Source organism: Spinacia oleracea, chromosome 5, assembly GCF_020520425.1.
Source record: "Spinacia oleracea cultivar Varoflay chromosome 5, BTI_SOV_V1, whole genome shotgun sequence".
Classification (NCBI taxonomy): Eukaryota; Viridiplantae; Streptophyta; class Magnoliopsida; order Caryophyllales; family Amaranthaceae; genus Spinacia; species Spinacia oleracea.
In genome coordinates, this window is record NC_079491.1 from 39,742,511 (window position 1) to 39,763,469 (window position 20,959).

At 36.5% G+C, this 20,959-nt stretch overlaps 1 long non-coding RNA gene across 4 annotated transcripts; it reads right to left on the reverse strand.

Annotated features, from left to right (window-relative positions):
- Positions 1–8,263: 8,263 nt before the first annotated feature.
- LOC110796476 (uncharacterized) lies at positions 8,264–20,956 on the reverse strand. 4 transcript variants are annotated; one of them, XR_008922180.1, is made up of 7 exons: positions 20,683–20,956; positions 19,322–19,395; positions 15,412–18,745; positions 15,042–15,104; positions 12,038–13,475; positions 9,521–11,658; positions 8,264–8,808 (listed from the first exon to the last, which is right to left on the reverse strand). It is a non-coding gene; the product is annotated as an uncharacterized lncRNA (long non-coding RNA). The 4 variants fall into 4 exon arrangements; XR_008922179.1 differs by lacking the exon at positions 15,042–15,104 and having other exon boundaries at positions 15,412–18,572; positions 20,683–20,953; XR_008922178.1 differs by lacking the exon at positions 15,042–15,104 and having other exon boundaries at positions 15,412–18,601; positions 20,683–20,953.
- Between the last annotated feature and the right edge of the window lie 3 nt (positions 20,957–20,959).

Consider the following 20,959-nt stretch of genomic DNA (forward strand, 5'->3'; position numbering starts at 1 on the left):
TAGGCGAGTGACCACTCGTTGGAAAGCTATTGAAGTCTAGAATCCAACCCAATTGGAATCACTTCATTTGGAGTTGTAGAACGTAAGTTATGATCAAAAGAGTAGACGAGTGTCGGTTTTCTACTTCTTTCACTATCCGCTTTGCTCGCAAACTCTTCCAACTCAATGTGTGTGCTCTCGAAAGTACATAATCTCTTGTATTGATTAAAATGAGTAGGAAATGCACAAAAATATGCTAATTCCTACAATGATGAGCCTGAAACTACAAACACACTACAAGGAGCACATTAGTACTAAAAATCGCTCCGAATAGCTCATTTAAGATAAAAAAGTACTAAGGGACGGGGGTAAAAACACTATAAAATATGAACATATCAACGTCGCAAATACTGGTTTAGGTTGAGTCGGATAAATACTGGTTTAGGTTGAAAATAAGCTGGCGTATTTTATGTCTGGTAAATACGGTAGATTCAGGTTGACTTAGGGTTAAAATACGGGTCTGTGACGCCTTTTTATAAATTTTTTTCTAATTTTCATAATAAATGAGTATTTTTTGTTTATTTAACTATTGTTTTATTTTTATAGCATTAGATCTGGGTATTGTGGCTATGTTATTTTTAAGAACATGGAGAAGTTTGAGATCTCATATTTCTAGGAGATATCAAGCTTTTGGCTTACTATTGTACCTTCAAATTATCAATAGCAGCTACATTGTAAACATATTTATGGTTTTGAATTGTCTGTTACATGTAAATCCAATTTTAGCATATCATTTATTTTCTGGCATTTTTCATGTTTCTTGCGTTTACCATCAATCGTAAGTTTTTGTCTTTTGTGTAACATTTATACAAAACAATTTTGTATACCTTAGGGCATAATGCACGACTCAAAAACTAGTATATGGTGGAACAACTAGTATCATGAAGTGAGACAAGATAATATATGTTAATTTTTGAACAATGTACATCTAAATTAGTTTGTTGCATGGAGAAAAGTAGGGTAAACGGACAGAAAACTAGAGCTGGCAGTATCTGACAAAACACGACAATACGAAGAATTCAACAGGAAGAAGACGATATTCATTACACTTCAAGTTCCGGTATTTATATATACATCACAGAAACATGTTTTGAAAAAATGTAGAAGGTAACTTTCCATAAGTTATCTTTGACAATTAATTTATGCATGATATATAGGGAACAATATTTTGTTTGTATTAGGTTAAAGATCATTAAGTATGTGGATGATATTCTTCTATTACATGGAATGAGTATCTAAAGTTAAAGTTTCCACGAAACCAAGTTGGTTTCGGTAAGCTTTCTAGCTCTTTTTCAATATTCCAATATATGCTAGGCTGCTAGCGATACTAATTATTGCATTATATAAATCCAAACACTCAGGTACTTCATCTACCCAAAACTTATTCGGATCATTGTCCCTTATTGATTAATGTTTTTTCTGAGAAATTAAATGACCCTTTCCCTTTTCGTTGTAAAGAGCTGTGGTTGTCTCATCCCAATTTTCATGATTATTTTACTGGGAACTGGAGTCAGCCGAATTTTAAATTTCTTGATGGGCGCCAAAAGTTCCTCTCTTCTATCCATTCTTGGAATAGGAACATATTTGGGAATCTTAAACTAAAGAAACAAAATTTATTACGCAGAATTGATGGTTGTCAAATTAGCCTTTCTAAAAACTACTCGCATTTCATTTTTAATCTTGAGAAAGAATTACTTTCAGAGCTTAAAAAGATTTATCAAATGGAAAGAGTAATCTGGGCACAAAAGGCAGGACTAAACTGGAGAAAGTTTGCTGATTGGAACACTAAATATTTTCACACCATTGCAAAGATAAAAAAATCTAGAAGTAGAATTCTGTGTTTAAAAAATGAAGATGATGTGTGGATTCATGACCAGAATATTCTGAAAGCTATGGCTAGGGACTATTTCATTAAGGTTTTTTCAACCTCTCACTCTTATAGCATTAATTGGAAGGTTCCATCCTGCTCTCCTTCTATCATCACCCCTGCTGACAATGCCTTACTAGCTAGTTGTCCCACTTCGGAGGAAATTAAAAATGTGCTTTTTCAAATGAACCCTATAAAAAGCCCTGGACCTGATGGTTTGCAACCCCTTTTCCTCCAAAAGTTCTGGAAAAACTTGAATTCTTCAATTACTAGTTTTGTTCAGGATTGTTTTAAAAACAGCTCTATTCCCCATAACATAAACAATTCCTATCTTTGTTTAATCCCTAAAGTTGATATTCCCTCTTGTATGAAAGAGTTTAGACCTATTGGTCTTTGCAACTCTATCTATAAGCTTATTACTAAAACCATTTCTAATAGGTTAAAACCTATTCTGCCAACAATAATAAGTCCTCTTCAATCTAGTTTTGTGATGGATAGAACTATTGATGAGAATGTCATAATCATAAAAGAAATTGCACACTTTTTTAATAAAGCTAGTAATAAAGCTAAATGCATGGCCTTAAAGATTGACCTTAGTAAAGCCTTTGATAGTCTAGAGTGGAGTTTTATCCATGATACCCTTAAATGGTTCAATTTCCCGGATTCCATAGTGAACCTTATTATGAGTTGCATCACAACTGCCAGTATTTCCGTCCTGTGGAATGGACAAATAACGGATAGTTTTGAACCGTCCAGAGGTATTCGTCAAGGAGATCCTCTCTCTCCTTACATTTTTGTCCTTTGTCTGGAAAGGCTTTCCCTCCTAATTGAAGAAACGGTCAACAACAAACTTTGGAGACCTTTACGTTTATCTAAACAAGTTTCTATTTCACATCTTTTTTATGCGGATGACGTTTTCCTGTTTGGTGCTGCCACCACAAACAATATGGATATTATGATGAAAACTCTGGATGCTTTTGGGAAAATTTCAGGTCTACAAGTAAACTTTTCTAAATCTTCCCTTATTTTTCCAAAAAAAATGAATCATAATGTTCGAAATTCTATCAAGCAGGCTTGCAGTTTTAAAGACACCATTTCTTTTGGGAAATACCTTGGCTGCCTTATCTCTCCCACTAAGCTTAATAAAGTTGACTTTTTCAATCTCTTGGATAAAACTACTAGCAAAATTAGAGGTTGGCAGTCCAAACTTCTAAATATGGCCGGAAGAAGCACCCTCATTAAATCAGTGTTAAATGCTTATCCCCTCTATGCCATGCAAACCACTTTACTCCCTGCCACTGTGATCCATGAACTTGAGACCAAATGTAAGAAATTTCTTTGGAATAAAGTTGATAGATCAAAATACATCCCTAGAACCAACTGGGGTAGGGTGTGTGACCCAATAAATAAAGGAGGCTTAGGAATACGAGATCTGAAAAGATGGAACATGACTTTCATGGCTAAATTAGGATGGAGAATCCTCACTCAACCTGATAAGCTTTGGGTAAAAATTCTTACTTCAAGATATCTTAAATCTGCTAATTTCATGGATTGCTTGCCCAATGTTACTTCTTCCCCAATTTGGAGGGACATCCTAAAAGGAAGAGATATTCTTAAAAAAGGAATATTAATCAACATTGGGGATGGTGAAGACACCTCACTGTGGTTTCACCATTGGGTGGGTGATTCTCCCATATACCTGCTCCCTAACATCCATATTCCTGACTCTATAGCTCATTTTAGGGTTTCTAAAATTATTGATAACAATCAGTGGAACCTATCTAGGGTTGAACATTTATTGCCTAATTTTATCTGTGACCTCATTAGGGCAATTCCTCTCTCTAGTATTTCTGAAAATAAAGATCGTTTATGCTGGAAACTAGACAACAAAGGTTCCTTTACTATTAAATCTGCTTACCACTCTACTGCCCCTACTAGTAACTATCAATGTTTAGTTAATGTTAGCTGGAAAAAACTTTGGAGAATTCCAGTTCCTTATAAATATAAGATGCTACTTTGGAATGTCTGTCACTCTATCCTCCCTGTAGCTAAAACTCTCTCCTTTAAGATCCCTGATTTTAATCCCATATGTATTCGTTGCAATTCCTATATTGAAGATCACCTTCATCTTTTTAGGGACTGCCATAGTACTTCTATGTTCTGGTCTATGATTTTCCAATTTCATTCTTCCTCTTTTGATTTAGATCACAAACACTTTTACTCTATGACATGGCATGAATGGATTTCTTACAACTTCACTGGTTCTATTTCTTGGCAAACAATCTTTGCGATGGCTCTTTGGCATATCTGGTCTTATAGAAACAATGCTGTTTTCAATCTAAAAATGGAAAACAGTTCTACTTTCTATAACAAATTCTGGGCAGACTACAACTTCACTAACAATGTTTTGCAGTCTAAAGATCCTGCTATTAGGAATGGCTCTACTACTGTTAGAATTTGGGCTCCACCTCAGAACTCTTATTTCAAGCTGAATACTGATGGTTCGTGGTTGGACATTAACAATGCTGGTGGAGGAGGGGTCATTAGATGCAGCAAAGGCCTTTGGCACATAGGTTTCTCTTCGCACTTCAATAGTATTGGGCCTGTTTCAGCTGAGCTTACTGCCATCAAAGAAGGACTGCTCATAGCTTGGGAAAGGAAGATCACCCATCTGGAGCTGGAAATTGATGCTGAAGCTTTGAAATTCATGCTTGAGCACCCTGATAAGTACAAAGATCATTACCTCTCCAGTATCATCACTGATGTTACTTCGCTTCTAAAGAGAAACTGGGATGTCTCCATTTACCATGTTAAGAGAGATGCTAACAAGGTGGCTCATGGCCTTGCTGAGATGGGTAGGAATATGAAGACTGCTATGGTTTATCACTTTCAGCCACCTCCTACCTTGAAGGATGTTTATGAAAATGAATTGGTGGAGCAGGAGGAACCAGTCCCCTAATCCCTGTGATGCTTTTATGGATGGAGTATATAGTGCTAACGTTTAATGTCTTGTCTTCTCCTAGTTTTATTCACCTTTTGCTAAGCTTGCGTAGTTCTAACATGAGCTTTGTGGCCTTTACTTGTTTTTGCGTTTGGCACAAAGCAATCTATAAGCTCTTTTGTAACAAACTCTATGTTTTCGAGGCTGTTGTCCTCTAAGTAATGAATCTTCGTTTCTGTTTTTTAAAAAAATAAACCCTAATTAGACCGAAGCTTTCCCACACAAAAATAATAATATCTTTGAAAAGCTTCTTACGTAGATACTAAATACACGAACTCCAGTACAAGTACATGCAAAGTTGAGCTTAAGCATACTTCACTATTAATCTTTATAGAAGTGTTTTGTGACAGAAAAATGACTTGTAATTGAACAGGAAATACAGGATGGTACTTACTATTGTGTAGGTGTTTGTGACTTCAAAACCCATTAGCACATTCAAAGTAATTGGGTTGTAGGAAGGTTACTTTTTTGGAAGAGAATAAGCAGTTCATTGTTTTATTTTCGGAGTAGATTAATAAAATATGGGTAAGCATGATGTAGATTCATAGTCGAGTCGAACCTGTGCAAATTTAGGTGAACTTTACTATCGCTTTGTTTTATAGTTGCTTGGTTGTAGACACCTAAAAAGTGCACTCCCCGACCAAAGTCCAATTATTGAAATTTACCTGTTTTTTACTTGGTTCATATCCGACACAAGTGAACCTGGAATCGCTTGATGAACAAAACTCGCCCAAAATCTTCATAACATTTCATGAACGTCATAATAAATGGACTCATGGTACGTTAAAGGTCAAATAAGCCCGGTATAACCAAAATTGAGCTCTTTCCATCCATTAGCGTACCATGGTTAAGCTTAATATTAAGAATCATGGAATTAAATTTTCCAAAACTCGTGATTTCTGTGTAAGAGGTGATGAGGATATGCCACATTTATTTCGATTTTGTAAAATTTCAAATTTGGAGGAGTGGAACTCTTGATATCACTCAGAAATAAATGAGCACCTTCCTTTAATAGATGGCTCTCTCCAATATATCCGACTTTTCCATTGCCAAGTTGAGAAAAAGTAGGCAAGAGATATTTACTTGTTATCTCCAATAACAAGGTTTTCGGTAATTTTTTGTATTTCACGTCACTTTTTCTAAAAAGATTGTCTTATTTGACTTTACATCACCAATATCACATCACCCCGTACATGCGATGATTGTCATATTATTTTAAAACATTTATTAAGGAGGTGGAGTAAATCTTTTTAGTTTGCACTGCAAAGAAGATATTTCACATCAAGTATAACAAAATAGGTAACAAATCACTTTTAGCATAGTAGGTCCCATTTCCATATATAACAAGTCTTGTCAATTTTAATAATATAATTGTTCAGCTTATTATGCAAAACACTTATACTCCCTATGTATTTTAATATGAGTTATACTTTTTAAAAGCGATTGTATTTTTAATATGATTTACACTTTCTGTTTTTAGTATGTCATAATCCCCATTTTTAATTATATTATTCTTTTTCTTTCTTCTATGGTCCCTACATTGATTGACATCATCTTTTTCCCACAATAAATAATTCATCCACTGTCAATTTCTTATATTTCCTTCATTCCTTAAGTATCGCATCATGGTTGATTTTACGCTTTCCATACATATTTTGACTCTTAATATCTCGAATTATGTATAAGTAAAAATTATAAAAAGTTGATATATAGAAAATAAATATCTATAAAAATTAACAAGATCTTATACGAAGTATGACTATAATTTTCTTAGGTATGAATCACAAAATATAACTAAAGTTCTAGTGTGAATAGTGTAAAAACAAGATGGTCCGATATTTATTGAACGGATGAAGTAATAAATAACAACTCACTATCCATTTCCATCTTATTTTAATAAAATTAACTCATGAAGATAATATTATTTTTACTATTAATATATCTAAAGTACGTTGAAGTTATATTTCAAACTCCATAATATAAAACCATTATTATATCTACAATATCTTATAATGCCTCATTTATTAATAGATGATGTTTTGGTATAAATCAAATTAATACTCGCATGTGTGAATGTAATAATCCTAAAACAACAACAAAATCAAACATAACTAGAAATAAATAAGCACAATAAGAAACAATAGATAATATACTCGAGTAATAAATAAAGCTGATACAAAGTATGTTTTGACCATCAAAATCAAACCGCACGTGCTAATACGAAACAGGGGTAACATCACATGGAAAATTATATTATTGGTTTACCGGGGAAAGGTGTTATTATCAGTTTCAGAAGTGAGGTGGGAAAAAAGAGAGAAAGGTTGTACCCTACAAAACAGTCCTACATATAAATTATTTTTTATTTTTTATTCACATATATGAATAAATAAAAGCACCACACCCAACCCATTCTTCCTTCTTTTCACATTTTTTCCCCTCTCTTATTTTTCATCTTTCTCTCTCCTCTCTGAATGCACAAACTGTTGTTTCACTCCCATTTCATCTTTCTGGACCGCTCAAAGGGTGGCAGATCTCCGGCATTGACCCACTTTTCCGGTAACCAGTCACCCTAATTTCATTTTACCAATTTCATCATTCTGTTTTCTGGTGCTTTTTTTTTTTTTTTTGCAGTTTTTAATGTGTTTTTTTGGGGGGTCTAGCTGATGTGTGAAGTGTTAATCACAGTGATACCCAGCTGAAGAATGATCATCAGTTTTTTTTCTGGTGATTTTTTATAAAAAATTTTAGCTGTAAAAACAAAATAAAAATGTTCCTTTTATATATTTGTCTTTTTAATAAATGAAAATTTTAATTGTTGTTCTTCAACTGGGTCGGATGCTCTGATCTGAAAGATCTGCTACTTAATTAGCCCAAAAAATCATGATTCTGTAAATCTGGGCTAATTAAATTGTTTCAGCTGGAATTTAATTAATTAAAAGCTTTTTGATATTTTGCCATTTCTGAAAATAAAATTCAGGGTCTTTCTCCAAATTTATTGATTTATTTCCTTTTGTCTAAACAAATTTCACCGTATTTGCAGGTTATAAAGGAAACATGGGTTCAACTTGAAGGAGATTTTGCAGGAGAACAGAGTTTTGGGGAAGAAGAAATATTGGTCAATTCTCTCCAACAACCCATCTAACAAACACAATAATTTTTTTCAAAAAAAATAAAAATAAAAAAATTGGGTATTTTGTTTTCCTTTTTTGTGATTTTCCAGAGTGGTGAATGATGGAAAATTACAAAGGAAAAACAATTCCAAGTTTAACAAATTTTGAGATAAATGGGTCATGGATCCCAAATACCCCAATGAAGCCTCATCTTGGACCGATCTATGAAAATGGGGATGTTGACAATTATCTGTCAAGATTTTCACAACCAAATAATCATGCTCAAACTCTTTTATCTTATACAATTTCTTCTGCAGAAGCCAATAATGGTAGTAGTGGTTTTCCCAGTAGCAGTAGTAATAACAACCATCAACACCAATACCAATACCAACACCAACAGCAACACCAAAACCTTTGGGATGATGGTAGTGGTAGAATATTAAATTTACAGAGGGAGAATGTAGGAGAAATGCAGAGAAGGGGTTTAGAGGAGTATCTACCTAATTGGAATAGCCAAGGTAGGAGAACAAAGGTGACTTATCCTTCAACAAACCCAGCCGCAGCTGCGGCAGCAGTAGCTCAGAGTAGTAGTAGTAGTGGTTACCCTTACTTCAGTTCTTGGGAATCAACAATGCAATGGAGACATAATGGAGTTGGAGACAGTGGAACCGCCGCCGCCGAGTTGGAGCAGTTAGAGTCATATACAAGTCTTTTAGCTAGGAGTGATGGTTCTGGACTCGGAATGGGGATGGGAAATGCTGCCCTTTATTCTGGTTGGGATTATAATGCACCTGGAGGAAATAATAGCAATTTATATGCCAACCCAATGTACAACCCCATCTTTGCAGGAGATATGCAAACTTGTAAGTTTTATTCTCTTTTTCAAAAGCTTTGATTGTCAAATTGTAATTTCAACTAAAGTTTTCTCTTTTTATCTCCTTTCTCAGTATCTTAGAATATACTTACCACACATGCAGACCTCCATAAACTAATGGAAAACCTGGGGGTAAATGATGATGATTCAAGTGTTATAGGGTAAATATTAACAGCCCCAAAAAAACAAAGCTAATTCAATAGGCTGTGAGGATTTGGAGATTGCTTCCCTAGATCTAAACACACATAATATAGACATTAAATAATAACTACTTTGTACTGTTGGGTCAGATTACTAAATTTTTGTGTATAATGGGTAATTTATTCATTGGATAGATAATTGATTTTTGCAGGGCATTTGGCTGGTCTGAAATGGCAAATGACAAATTAACTGCATTTTTTTGAATACTTTTTCTGTTGAATGTTTACCCTTCTATCAGTTCTACGAGTTGGTACTGATCATTAAGCTATGGTGTGTCATAGGTGATTCCCCTCAACAGCAGCAGAGTGTGTATGATGCTAATTCGTGTCAAACCACAAAGCATGCAAATGGAAAGAATTCTAACTTTGCCCCTGCAACTCCAGACACTCGGTGGAGAATTGACTGTAATGAGGCTCCAGGGAACTCACCTTTTGGCACACATCTAAGGCCAACTGAACAGAATGGATTGCCAGAACAAGTTGAACAAGTTGCTGCTGCTGCGATGATCAACCTTCAGAATGTTCATGAAGAAGTCGTGGTGCCTAATACAGAAGATTCTTCACCTGGTAAAGTCTCCGTGACAGTAGAGAATCACAACCCTGACAAGGGAGGCGACCAAGTTATTGACCTGAACAAGACGCCACAGAGGAAACCACGGCGAAGAAAGTACACACCAAAGGTCATAAGAGAGAAGAAGCCTAGACAGACTCCAAAACCTAAAACACCCAAGCCCACCACTGATGCCAAGGAAACTGCACAAGTTAGAAGAAAGTATGTGAGAAAAAACAAGGTGAACACAACTTCAGAAACTCCCACAGAAAGAGCAACTGGAGGAGGAGAGCCGACACAACCAGGAGCAACTGAAGCAGGAGAGTCAACACCAGCAATTGCAACTGAAGCAGGAGATACAAAAGCAACAGAAGCTGTTGCCAAGTCCTGCAGAAAGTCCTTGAACTTTGACTTGAATGGACAAGCAGCAGCAGAAAGTAACTCTCATATGTCAACTGGAGATTTATATGCAGGGCCACAGTCTAACAAGTGTGACACTGCAGAAACTCCTGGGCACCGAGAGGAGTTGATGGTGGGAACATCAAGAGTGTGCACTGCCTATGACCTTAATTATACCCACAATCAAGATCTTAAAAATTATCTCTCGCTTCCCACAAAAGACTACCATGATAACACACAGCCTGACCTGATGTTCCAGTCCAGAAGAAAAGATGAGGCTCATCACAGTTCGTTAGGAAACAATGTCGGGGTTTCATCCAGAGATGATGTTCATCTGGCACAAAGTCCCAATTCAAGCCCTTGTGCAAGTTCCAACGAACAGAAAAAAACAAGAGGATCAAAAAGGAGAAATTCCTGCATAACCGATGTTGCTGCTGGAAGTGTGCCTGCTGCCGCTCAATGTACCTTTTGGCAGCCAAACCACACAATTACTGGGAATGCTGCTACTGGAGAACTTCCCAAAATTCTCTTTCCAGAAATTTGCAAGAAAAAGAGAACTGAGAAGGTACAAAGGTCACACATATCAAGCATGCCACCTACTGCTGCTCCATCTGAAGATATCAACCAAGTCGCCGGCACTCAAAATCATTCTAGAGTTGATCCTACTGCATCAAAGTACTACTGCAATCCTTCCTCTTATCGAGTTAGTGCAATGACTCATAATCATGCTGAGCTACTTATGGGAAGCGTTGAGAACAGGGTACAGCTTTTGAATTCTTGGGCTGACTTGGCAAGGCTGAAGAAAAAGAGATCGAAAGGCACTACTCGTGCTCGTAATCTGGCCCCATTGATGGGGCTTTCATCTGTCTTGCCTCGCAAACCAGGACCCAAGGGTCCTCGCAAAAAGAAGGTTGATACTTCAGAACATGGTTACCCAGAGACCCTAGCAGCTGATAGCACACCAAAGCCAAGATCAAAGAGGGGATCCAGGAAACAGAACTCTTCAAACAATCAATGGGACCTTGTCTTATATAATGCTAACCAGTCTACCAGAAAAGCAGGTAAATATTAACTACTTAAGCACTATGCAGTATGTACTCCTTCAGGTATGAAAATAACTCGTTGTGCCATTTGCTGCAGGTTTAAGTCCAGCCCTACCATGGGCCAGAACCACCTCCATTGAAGAAATAACTGAAGCAATGAAGCTCTTGGACATCAATAGAGAAGGCTACAACACTCCACTTCGAGAACGGAATGCACTGGTCCCTTACCGCACAAAAAAGCAAGCAAAAAATGCGCTTGTTGTTTATGAAAAAGATGGCACTATGGTGCCATTTGACGGGCCCTTTGATCCTGTTAGGAAGCGTCGTCAACGGGCTAAGGTTGACCTTGATGATGAAACTACTAAAGTGTGGAAACTTCTTCTTGAGAACATTGACAATAAAGGCGTTGATGGAACTGATGAGGATAAAGCAAAATGGTGGGAAAATGAGAGGAGTGTCTTCCACGGACGTGTAGACTCGTTCATAGCACGAATGCGTCTCGTTCAAGGTATCATATGAATAGCCAATTTCCCTCTTCACGCAGAATCTTTTATTCATCAGTCAGATAAATACTCCTATGTTTTATTCAGATAAGAAAGTAAGAATCACAACTTCAAATCCAATCAAGACTAAGTTTCTGTGAATAAGAGGTCAGCTTAGCAGAATAAAGAGACTATAAATAAATAACTGTAGAAACTCAAATGCTCAACTTGATTACCAGAAATCACAAGGCCGATGAGGCGGTGACTGAAAAACTTGTGTGAGATACTTGTTAATCAGAAGAAAGGATCTTTAACACAAATTCATATTCTAATTCTTATGCATTAACACTACATCAGATTAGACATTCATATACTAATTTAAACATGCCATTCACTAGGCATCAATACAAAATGATGGTATAACACAGGTTTGAAGCTTCTGACAGAAACTTCAATAAAAACTTGAATTTACCTTAAGTCAGTCACTAACAAAAATGTTTGATTCCTACAGGAGATAGGCGCTTCACTCCTTGGAAAGGTTCTGTTCTGGACTCCGTTATTGGTGTCTTTCTCACTCAGAATGTATCAGACCATCTCTCTAGGTGAGTTCACGCTGAGATAGTACCAGAGTTCATTATATTCACTCTGGGCATTATTAAATGGGTGGAAGTAGTGGTGGCCTGGTGGTTGAAGAGGAATTCGGGAATCATTACCCTCATTTGGGGGAAAGTATATTACACTGGTGGGGAACTATTATCCATGTTTAAAGGGTAACAATTCCACCATCCTGCCACATCCCTCGTCAACCCCCACCTCCTCACATCTTCCTCTTTATGTTATCTAGTTGTATGTGTATCCCCTTAATTCTATACCCCAATCCTAGCATGCCCTGAATAAGTATATTACTTGATCCTTGTTTGTTTGCAGTTCTGCTTTCATGTCAATGGCTGCCCATTTTCCTCTCAAGTCAGAAGGAAGTGAAAGTACCCTTTCTGAGGAGTCAACGTCTGCTTTGGTTGTTGAACCAGATGTTTGTATAATTGAACTAGAGGAAAGCATTACTTGGAATGAGAAGACAATGGATCAGCGAACTTTGAGTGGGAATTCTAGGATTATCCATGACGTAGACCATAATGAAGAGAAGGAAGTTGTCAATAGCAAAGGGTTGACTGGACAAGCTTCTGGTTCAATTAGTCCCAAGGATTACTCTAGTGAAAGCAGTCAAAAAATCCCCAACAACCAAATAGTTGATAATGCAAATAGCCAGACTACAGATACAGAAATAGCAAGTACCTTAGGAGATGATAGAGTAAAAGATGAAGCAACCTCATCACAGCACTCTGTAGTGTCATCCCAGAACTCCACCAACTCACCAAATCTGCAGACTGCAGGAACAATGAGCATTTTTTCAGAGAGTTATTCAAGAACACAGCCTATGTTAACCAGCTCGCAATCCAATTATTTTGATTGTCCCACCTCGTTTCTGGGACTGCTAAAGATGGCGGAGAGTCCCTTCCTTCATGAATCTTACAGTCAAACTCAACATGAACCACTGGAATTTATTAATCATGTAACAAAAGGTTCTCCAGATACACGAGGAGTCTGCTCAAGTGAATACCAGTTGGATCTGAATTTTCAATTACCGGATACCAAGGGCATTGAGATGCTAGAAGTAGAGAGCAGATCTCCCGATACATCAAGAAAAGATGAGAACAGCTCACCACCAACAGAACAAAGCAATATTACTACAGAATCAACAGTTCAACATCTTTCACAGGAGAAAAGTTCCGATAGCATCCCAAGATCTTATTCTGAAAACATGCGCTCCTTTTATGTTCTTGAAGGTGGAAAGATGGTTATGCAGTCACAAAGTCAATCAGTGAAGGATCCATCAGATGATGTCGCTACATCTGCCAATGGACAAACAAGTTTAACTTGGAAGTTTACAAATTTAACAAATCAAGTTAATGCTGACATTACTGAAAGCACCACAGAATTGAAAAGGTTGAGCAATGATGCTAAAAAAATTGAGCAAATTTCAGTACAGACAAATGCATCAGGTGGGATCTCTGACATGATGAATGCCAATGCTAGCAAATCAGGGAGAGGAAAGGCTGGAAAGGTAAAGACCGATGCATTTGACTGGGACAGTTTGCGAAGAGAAGTAGAGCCTAATGGTATAAAAAAAGAACGAACAGCCAACAGAAGGGACTCACTAGATTGGGAAGCAGTAAGACATGCTCATGTGAGTGAAATTGCTGAAACCATTAAAGAGAGGGGCATGAACAACATGCTTGCAGAACGGATAAAGGTAAGAATTATTTCTCAAACATTCCACTTGTAGAAGTTTTATTTGAGAATAATCTAATAAGCTATTCACATCATTGCTAATCTCAAATAAATAAACAGGACCTATTGGACAGGCTGGTCAAGGAGCATGGCAGTATTGATATGGAATGGCTGAGGGATATTCCCCCAGATAAAGCAAAGTAAGGAAAAATAAAATAAATTAATATAATTCTTCCTGGATACGTGTTAAAGTTATCTACGCTTATATAGTTATATGTAACGTTATATACTTGTATGCTATTAGGCATGCAAATTTCATTTGCCATATTAATTAACATATTATAGATTTGCATTCTATTTTAAAAGCCATGAGTTGAACCACGAGGATTCTCAATTTCTTGTTAATGACAGAGAATACCTACTGAGCTTTAGAGGGTTGGGATTGAAGAGTGTGGAATGTGTGCGACTTTTGACATTGCACCATCTTGCGTTCCCAGTAAGTCTACACATCAATTTCATCCGAAGTCAATGAAAAAAAAAAGTCAAATTTCATGAGGTTTGGCTATATGTATTCAGGTTGACACCAATGTTGGACGTATAGCCGTACGACTTGGATGGGTTCCACTTCAACCCCTACCAGAGTCACTTCAATTGCATCTTTTAGAAATGTAAGCTCTACATAGTTTATGGATATCACTGCACCGATGACTGTTTATGAAAGATATTAACATCATTTGCTACTTCAGGTACCCAATCTTGGAGTCCATTCAAAAGTACTTATGGCCAAGGCTTTGCAAGCTTGACCAGAAGACATTGTAAGAACACTATTCCTTCATTTTATTTATTTATCTCTTTATACGTGTATTCATGAATGAGTAAACAAAGCTCTAACAATTGGAAGCTTTTGACTAATCTCTTCTTTGAACCTGATTTAGATACGAGTTGCACTATCACTTGATCACTTTTGGAAAGGTATGTTGAGATTGAGAAAGCTTCTAAGCCCTTCTTTTCTTTAAAAATGACAAGAGGATTAAACAATTGTTTCATGCAGGTATTTTGCACCAAAAGGCAGCCTAATTGCAATGCTTGTCCCCTTAGAGGAGAGTGTAGACATTTTGCTAGTGCATTTGCAAGGTTAGTATGACCTCTACTCAAGCCCTAGTATTTGATCTAAGCTATAAATTTACCTTACACGGTGTTGAAAAAAACATGAAGGGGAAATTCTAACATTCAGCTTCCTTAATAAATTTCTGCAACGCCAAAAAAAAAAATCATTGAAGATTAAGATGTTCTAAATGGTAAGTAAAAAACTACAGAGCATTGTTCTAGGAAGAGGCAAGGGTTAAAAAATATACTTCATGATTTTTGGCTCATATAAACTTGAAGACCTTCCACAAATTTATTTTAAATAAACTTATTTTCGTAAATTCCTTAGCCGTTTAAAAAGGTTCGAGATTTTGAATATAGTTGAACTCAATTCAGGAAAATAATAATTAAAAGTAAATATAGGTTCTTGCCAAACAGGTTTAATTGTTGTGTTGTTGCTAGAAAGCTTACTAATTCATAAACAATTTGTTGTTGGCTGCAGTGCTAGATTTGCCCTTCCAGGGATAGAAGAAAAGGGCATTATATCTTCAAGTGGGGGCAGTTCAGCACATCCACATCCTCGAGCTAGCATCAATCTTTTGCCTTTGCCCCCCTCTTATTCGCAAAACAACTTCATTAATAATGCACCTCCAAGTGCAGTTTCATCTTCCCCACTGGCACTCCCCTCGCCACTGCCAATCAATCAAATACAGAGGCAATCTGAAATTAGGAATTGCGAACCAATAGTGGAAGTTCCAGCATCACCAGAACCAGACCCAGAGCAGGAACAAACATTATGTGACATTGAAGATACATTTTTCGAGGATCCTGATGAAATCCCAACAATCAAGCTCAACCTGAAAGAGTTCACTCGAACTCTACAAAACTATGTAGCTGGAGATTCAAATGCCTTGGTGGCTTTAACTCCCGAAGCTGCCTCAATTCCCACACCAAAGCTAAAGAATATAAGCCGGCTGAGAACAGAACATCATGTGTAAGTTAACACTTAATGTAGAGAAGATTATTGTAGTGGTGCTTGAACCATTTAAATCATGCATGATTGGATATATCTCTCAAGTCATAACACTAAAACCAACTTTTCCTAGTTTAGGTCAATAATCAAGGCAGACATGTTAGACGTGGTAAGAAAAATTAAGTTCTCTGTTCCCCTTTTCTAATCTTTGCCCCTGCTTTGGCTGTGTGTGTATTTATGAAATATACAAAAATCACTTGACCTATTCCTCATGCAAGCTTTATAGCTAAATCTAACTTGTGTAGTCACATTTCAACGGACAAGATGCAATTTACTCAAATATATTATGAAGTCAATCCCCTTCTAAAGAAATATTTAAATGTTCTGTATATAAGACTTTCAGTTGCATTAACTGTCACCTACTTTACATTTGCAGCTATGAACTTCCAGACACACACCCTCTCTTGAAAGGGGTAAGCTACTTTAAATTGTATTATATCAGTACAGATTTTACCTTGGTTGCCATCTAACTGTAGCTGCACAATTGCAGTGGGACAAAAGAGAGCCCGATGATCCATCTTCCTACCTACTTGCCATATGGACTCCAGGTAGGTACAAATTTATTGGACATATTTTTATCACAGTGATTCTACTGAAAACAGCCAGGAGGCTAGTCCCGTTACAGATTTCATCCAGATAACTTACATGAAAGATAATAATTGATGGCCAAAACAGGTGAGACCGCAAGCTCTATCGAACCTCCTGAAAGAAGATGTCACCACGAAGATCCCAACATATTTTGCAATGAGGAGACATGTTCTTATTGCAACAGTCAGCGGGAAGCTGACTCCCAGACCGTTCGGGGAACACTTCTGGTAAGATATGATTTTCTAGGATATATGGAGGTCAAAAGGCAAATTGGAGATAATGTGTTTTACCTTCATATGATATACAAAGTCACGTAGAGTACTAAATCCATCCTATTCAGATACCATGCAGAACTGCAATGAGAGGCAGCTTCCCATTGAATGGAACATATTTCCAAGTGAATGAGGTAAAGCTAATTCAACTGCTTACATCAGAACTTGAATTTTCGTACTATGCGTTCTCCTATGCTTAGCTGACCACGATATGTATGCAGGTATTTGCTGACCACGACTCCAGTCTTAACCCAATTGCAGTACCCAGGACTTGGTTATGGAACCTCCCAAGACGTACAGTTTATTTTGGGACGTCAATACCAACTATATTTAGAGGTATTGAAATAAACACTTCTTTCATTTCACATATGAAAGGACATTCTTTGTTCTAATTTCTAGAACTTTTGTCCAGGTCTGACCACTGAACATATTCAGCATTGCTTCTGGAGAGGTATGATACTACTGAAATGAATCCTTAGGCCATTCAATCAAATATTATGTTCTTTCACTCCCTCGTGCAAAAGGCAGACTTATATTTCCTTTTTACATCTTCCCGTTCTACATTTCTGCTTATATCGTGAAGCATAAAGTGGGAAACAAATGCTGAGAATTAAATTCGTGGTAAAAATATAATCACAATCACTTAAAGAAAAAGAAAATCCTGAAAAAGCTACAATTCATATATTTCTACTCTTTAAGTCGAAAATTTAGCTACATTACCAAATAAGAACATAAGCAAGCTTCACCTCCTACCAGACCTAATAACAAATGTGAATTCTCCTTCCTGCTGGCTGCCTTAAAATAGTAGCATGAGGTAGATGATTGATATTCTAAAAGGTAATTGTTTATGAGGAGAATCTACTCATCAATATGCTCCTATCTGCTTATTGACAAAGATAAAATTAAGTCCAGTGTAAATAATGTATTGACCACTCTAATTCATTTTTTCCCTTCAATGTACTCCAGCAAATACCTATCTTTAGATCTTGAAATAAAACAGGAAAAAGAATATCTTATTCTTTAAATCTTGAAACAAAAATAGAAAAAAATATATCGTATTCTTTAAATCTTGTGTATAAATCTTTATACACCACTCAACCGCTATTTTAAAATTATATTATTAAAGCATTGATTAAATGACAATGCAGGATTTGTTTGTGTAAGGGGTTTTGACCAAAAAAGAAGGGCGCCTCGCCCGCTCATGGCCAGATTGCATTTTCCAGCCAGCAGGATGAATAGAGGAGCGAGAGGTAAGGCGTATGATGAGTAGGTGACAATGTACTGACTCTTGATGTCTCAAAAATGTAGCGAGGATAAAGAGAAAATTAGCGCAATCTGGAATTAGGAAATGTATGAAGATATTGACCTTGTACATCATTACAAAGATTGTAGGCAATTTAAATTTATGCTCGAATTGAGCAAGTTTTCTGCAGCCAGGAGAATATAGGACAAAATTGAAATCCACATATGTGAATACAGTTACTTCTTGACAGACACAAATTGAGAGGAGAAAGATGTTCTCGGTGAAATTTCAGGGTTTCACCCAAGGTCCCGAGCTATGCAGTGTTAATGGCAAAACCAAATTGGGTAAAAGTTTAGCTGATAAATTATGTTAAATTATAAATTGTCAGACCAAATTGGCTATTGAATATTTTGATCATTTCTCACGAGCAATGGCTTAGAAAAAAAAAAAAAAACCAAGTGGAGATGTATCCTACCAGCAAGCCCTTGAAGTTTATCTGTCAAGTTGAAGTGATTTCCATAACTTCTGAAAGGACAAATATGTGACAAGATGCAAAGGGGGGGACTTGGAATTAATAGCAACTAATAAAAAAATAAAAGGACTTCATCCCATACACCAGAATCAGAACGCTCAATATAGTAGTCAAGTTGTCATTACACAGTAATCGAACTGCAGTAGCAAATGGCCAACTTTAGTAATTGTAGTGTGGTCAACTAACCATGCATATAAGCAACTAGTTTGTATGCCCTGTTCTAACTTAAGGTTAGAGTTTCGAATTGGCTTCACTTGGTTATCATAGTTAAAAACATAATAATAATGAAACCAGCGGAAAGCATATTTTAAAAGTATAATGCACGATGGTTCAGAAAACAGAATACTTTAGGCAAAACAACGAAACCAGCAGAAAGCATATTCATACACCATAATGAAAAACAATTTTACATGGACAAAAGAAATAAACTGTACCCAAGAACACTTAACGTAAGTGTGAGCCTATTGGTTAAAAACAACCGAGCCTCTATCTTAAACCCAGGTAAACTATTTCTAGATACAACAAGTTTATACACTCGTATAATAAATTTTGCAGAAAGACGATATTTATATCAACTTTTTTGCCCTTTGTCTGATGTAAACTGACTTCAGTAAGGAACCACAATCAAAGGCTCTAAAATAGTAATGTGGGTTTCCTGATTCTATTAAATTAAAAGTTATTGGAAAGAGAATAAGAAAGGAAAGGCATCATACCTTTGACTGGCTTCTAAATTGGTGAAAGTATTCCGAGAAGATTTATCAGTCAAGCAAAAACAAGTGCCTTGAATCTGCGAGAAAATGAAAAAACGCCTCAGTAAATTCTCGTCCCCAAAACAATGCAACATAACTTAACAATCAGCAAAGATTCTAACAGATTTCTAGCAACACATAAATCAACAGAAATCACAAGATTAGACATTTAGCTCAGTCTTACTAGAAACCAGAAAAAGCATGAAACCAGAAATGTGTGCCGCAAATATTCAACCATGTGTTTCGGTTTAGCATTGTATAGTGTCATTGACCACACAATGCATTTATGTTACAGTATGTGTAACGACTTATAACCTTCCTAACAATCCTCCATCTCCCCATCCTCACCAAAAAGAAAATAAGAAAATTAAAAATTGATACTAGACATGATTATAATCTATCTATACCTAGTCTATACTTTGTATGTTAACAAAAGGTCTTGCATGCACAAGGTAAATAGAAAGTTGGGAATGGAGTAGAGTACATCAGTTAGTTGCTTCATATTCTAATTGAAGCTTTAAAAACATGAACTTATAGCAGAACTATTTGCTGTATTCCAACGCATAATTTATATAGCAATCGTAAGCAAAATGAAGTTGAGCAGATCAGTTAATTGCTTCAGATTCTAGTTGAAACTTCAAAAATGGTGAACTTCTGTCAGATTAGTTGCCATCTCTCCTGACACGGTGAAATTCATTAAGCAAAAACTTAAGAAGTTTGAAAAGGTCGACCAGCTAAGTCAATTACTTCAGAGTTTCAGAAGTTGAGCCTTCAAAAATAGTGAACTTCCGTCAGATTTAGTTGCCGTATGTCTGGTACAGTGAAGTTCATGAAGAAATCATAAGCAAAAACCTACAGTTTGAAATTTAAATTGACTAAACCAGTAAATGTCTTCAAACCTTAGTTGAACCTTCAACTGTAGTGAACTTTTAACAGATTTAATCGTTGTTCCCGACACAGTTGTAATTCATGAATAAATGACAAGCAAAACCCTAAATAATTGAAATTCAAGTCGACTAGATCTGTTAATTGCAATAGATACTAGCAGAACCTTCAAAATTGGTGAACTTCGCTGTGCTTCCGACAGCATTCTAAATCTAAAATCGAGCAAAAACCTAGAAAGTTTGAAATTCAAGTCGGGCAAATCAATTAATTGCTTCAGATTCTAACTAAACCTTCAAAATTAACAAAAACTAAAACAATTGAAGCATGAAACTGTGCATCTTCAGAAAAAACTCAACAACTTCAAATTTCTCAAAGAGCGATAATAGATCTTACTCAATCTAAAACAAAAATCAAACTTCAAAAATCGAAAATCGACTAACCTGCTCGTCGAAACGAGGCCCCAGTGGAAGAAGACGGAGATTCGAAGAACTCGCCATAAGGATGGTGACAGGAGGAGGAGAGAGACTAAAACTGGAGGGAAAGGGGAGAGTGGTTTTGAGGTTTAATGTATTTTGCCGCCTTTTACCGCTCTTTTTATTTTCAAGTTCCCTCCAAAGTGTTTTTTCATTTTTGAAAACCCGCCATGGAATTGTTGTGAAGCGGGGAAGACAGTAAATTGAGGTGAGTTTTGTCGCTTTGAGCATTGATAACGAAGAA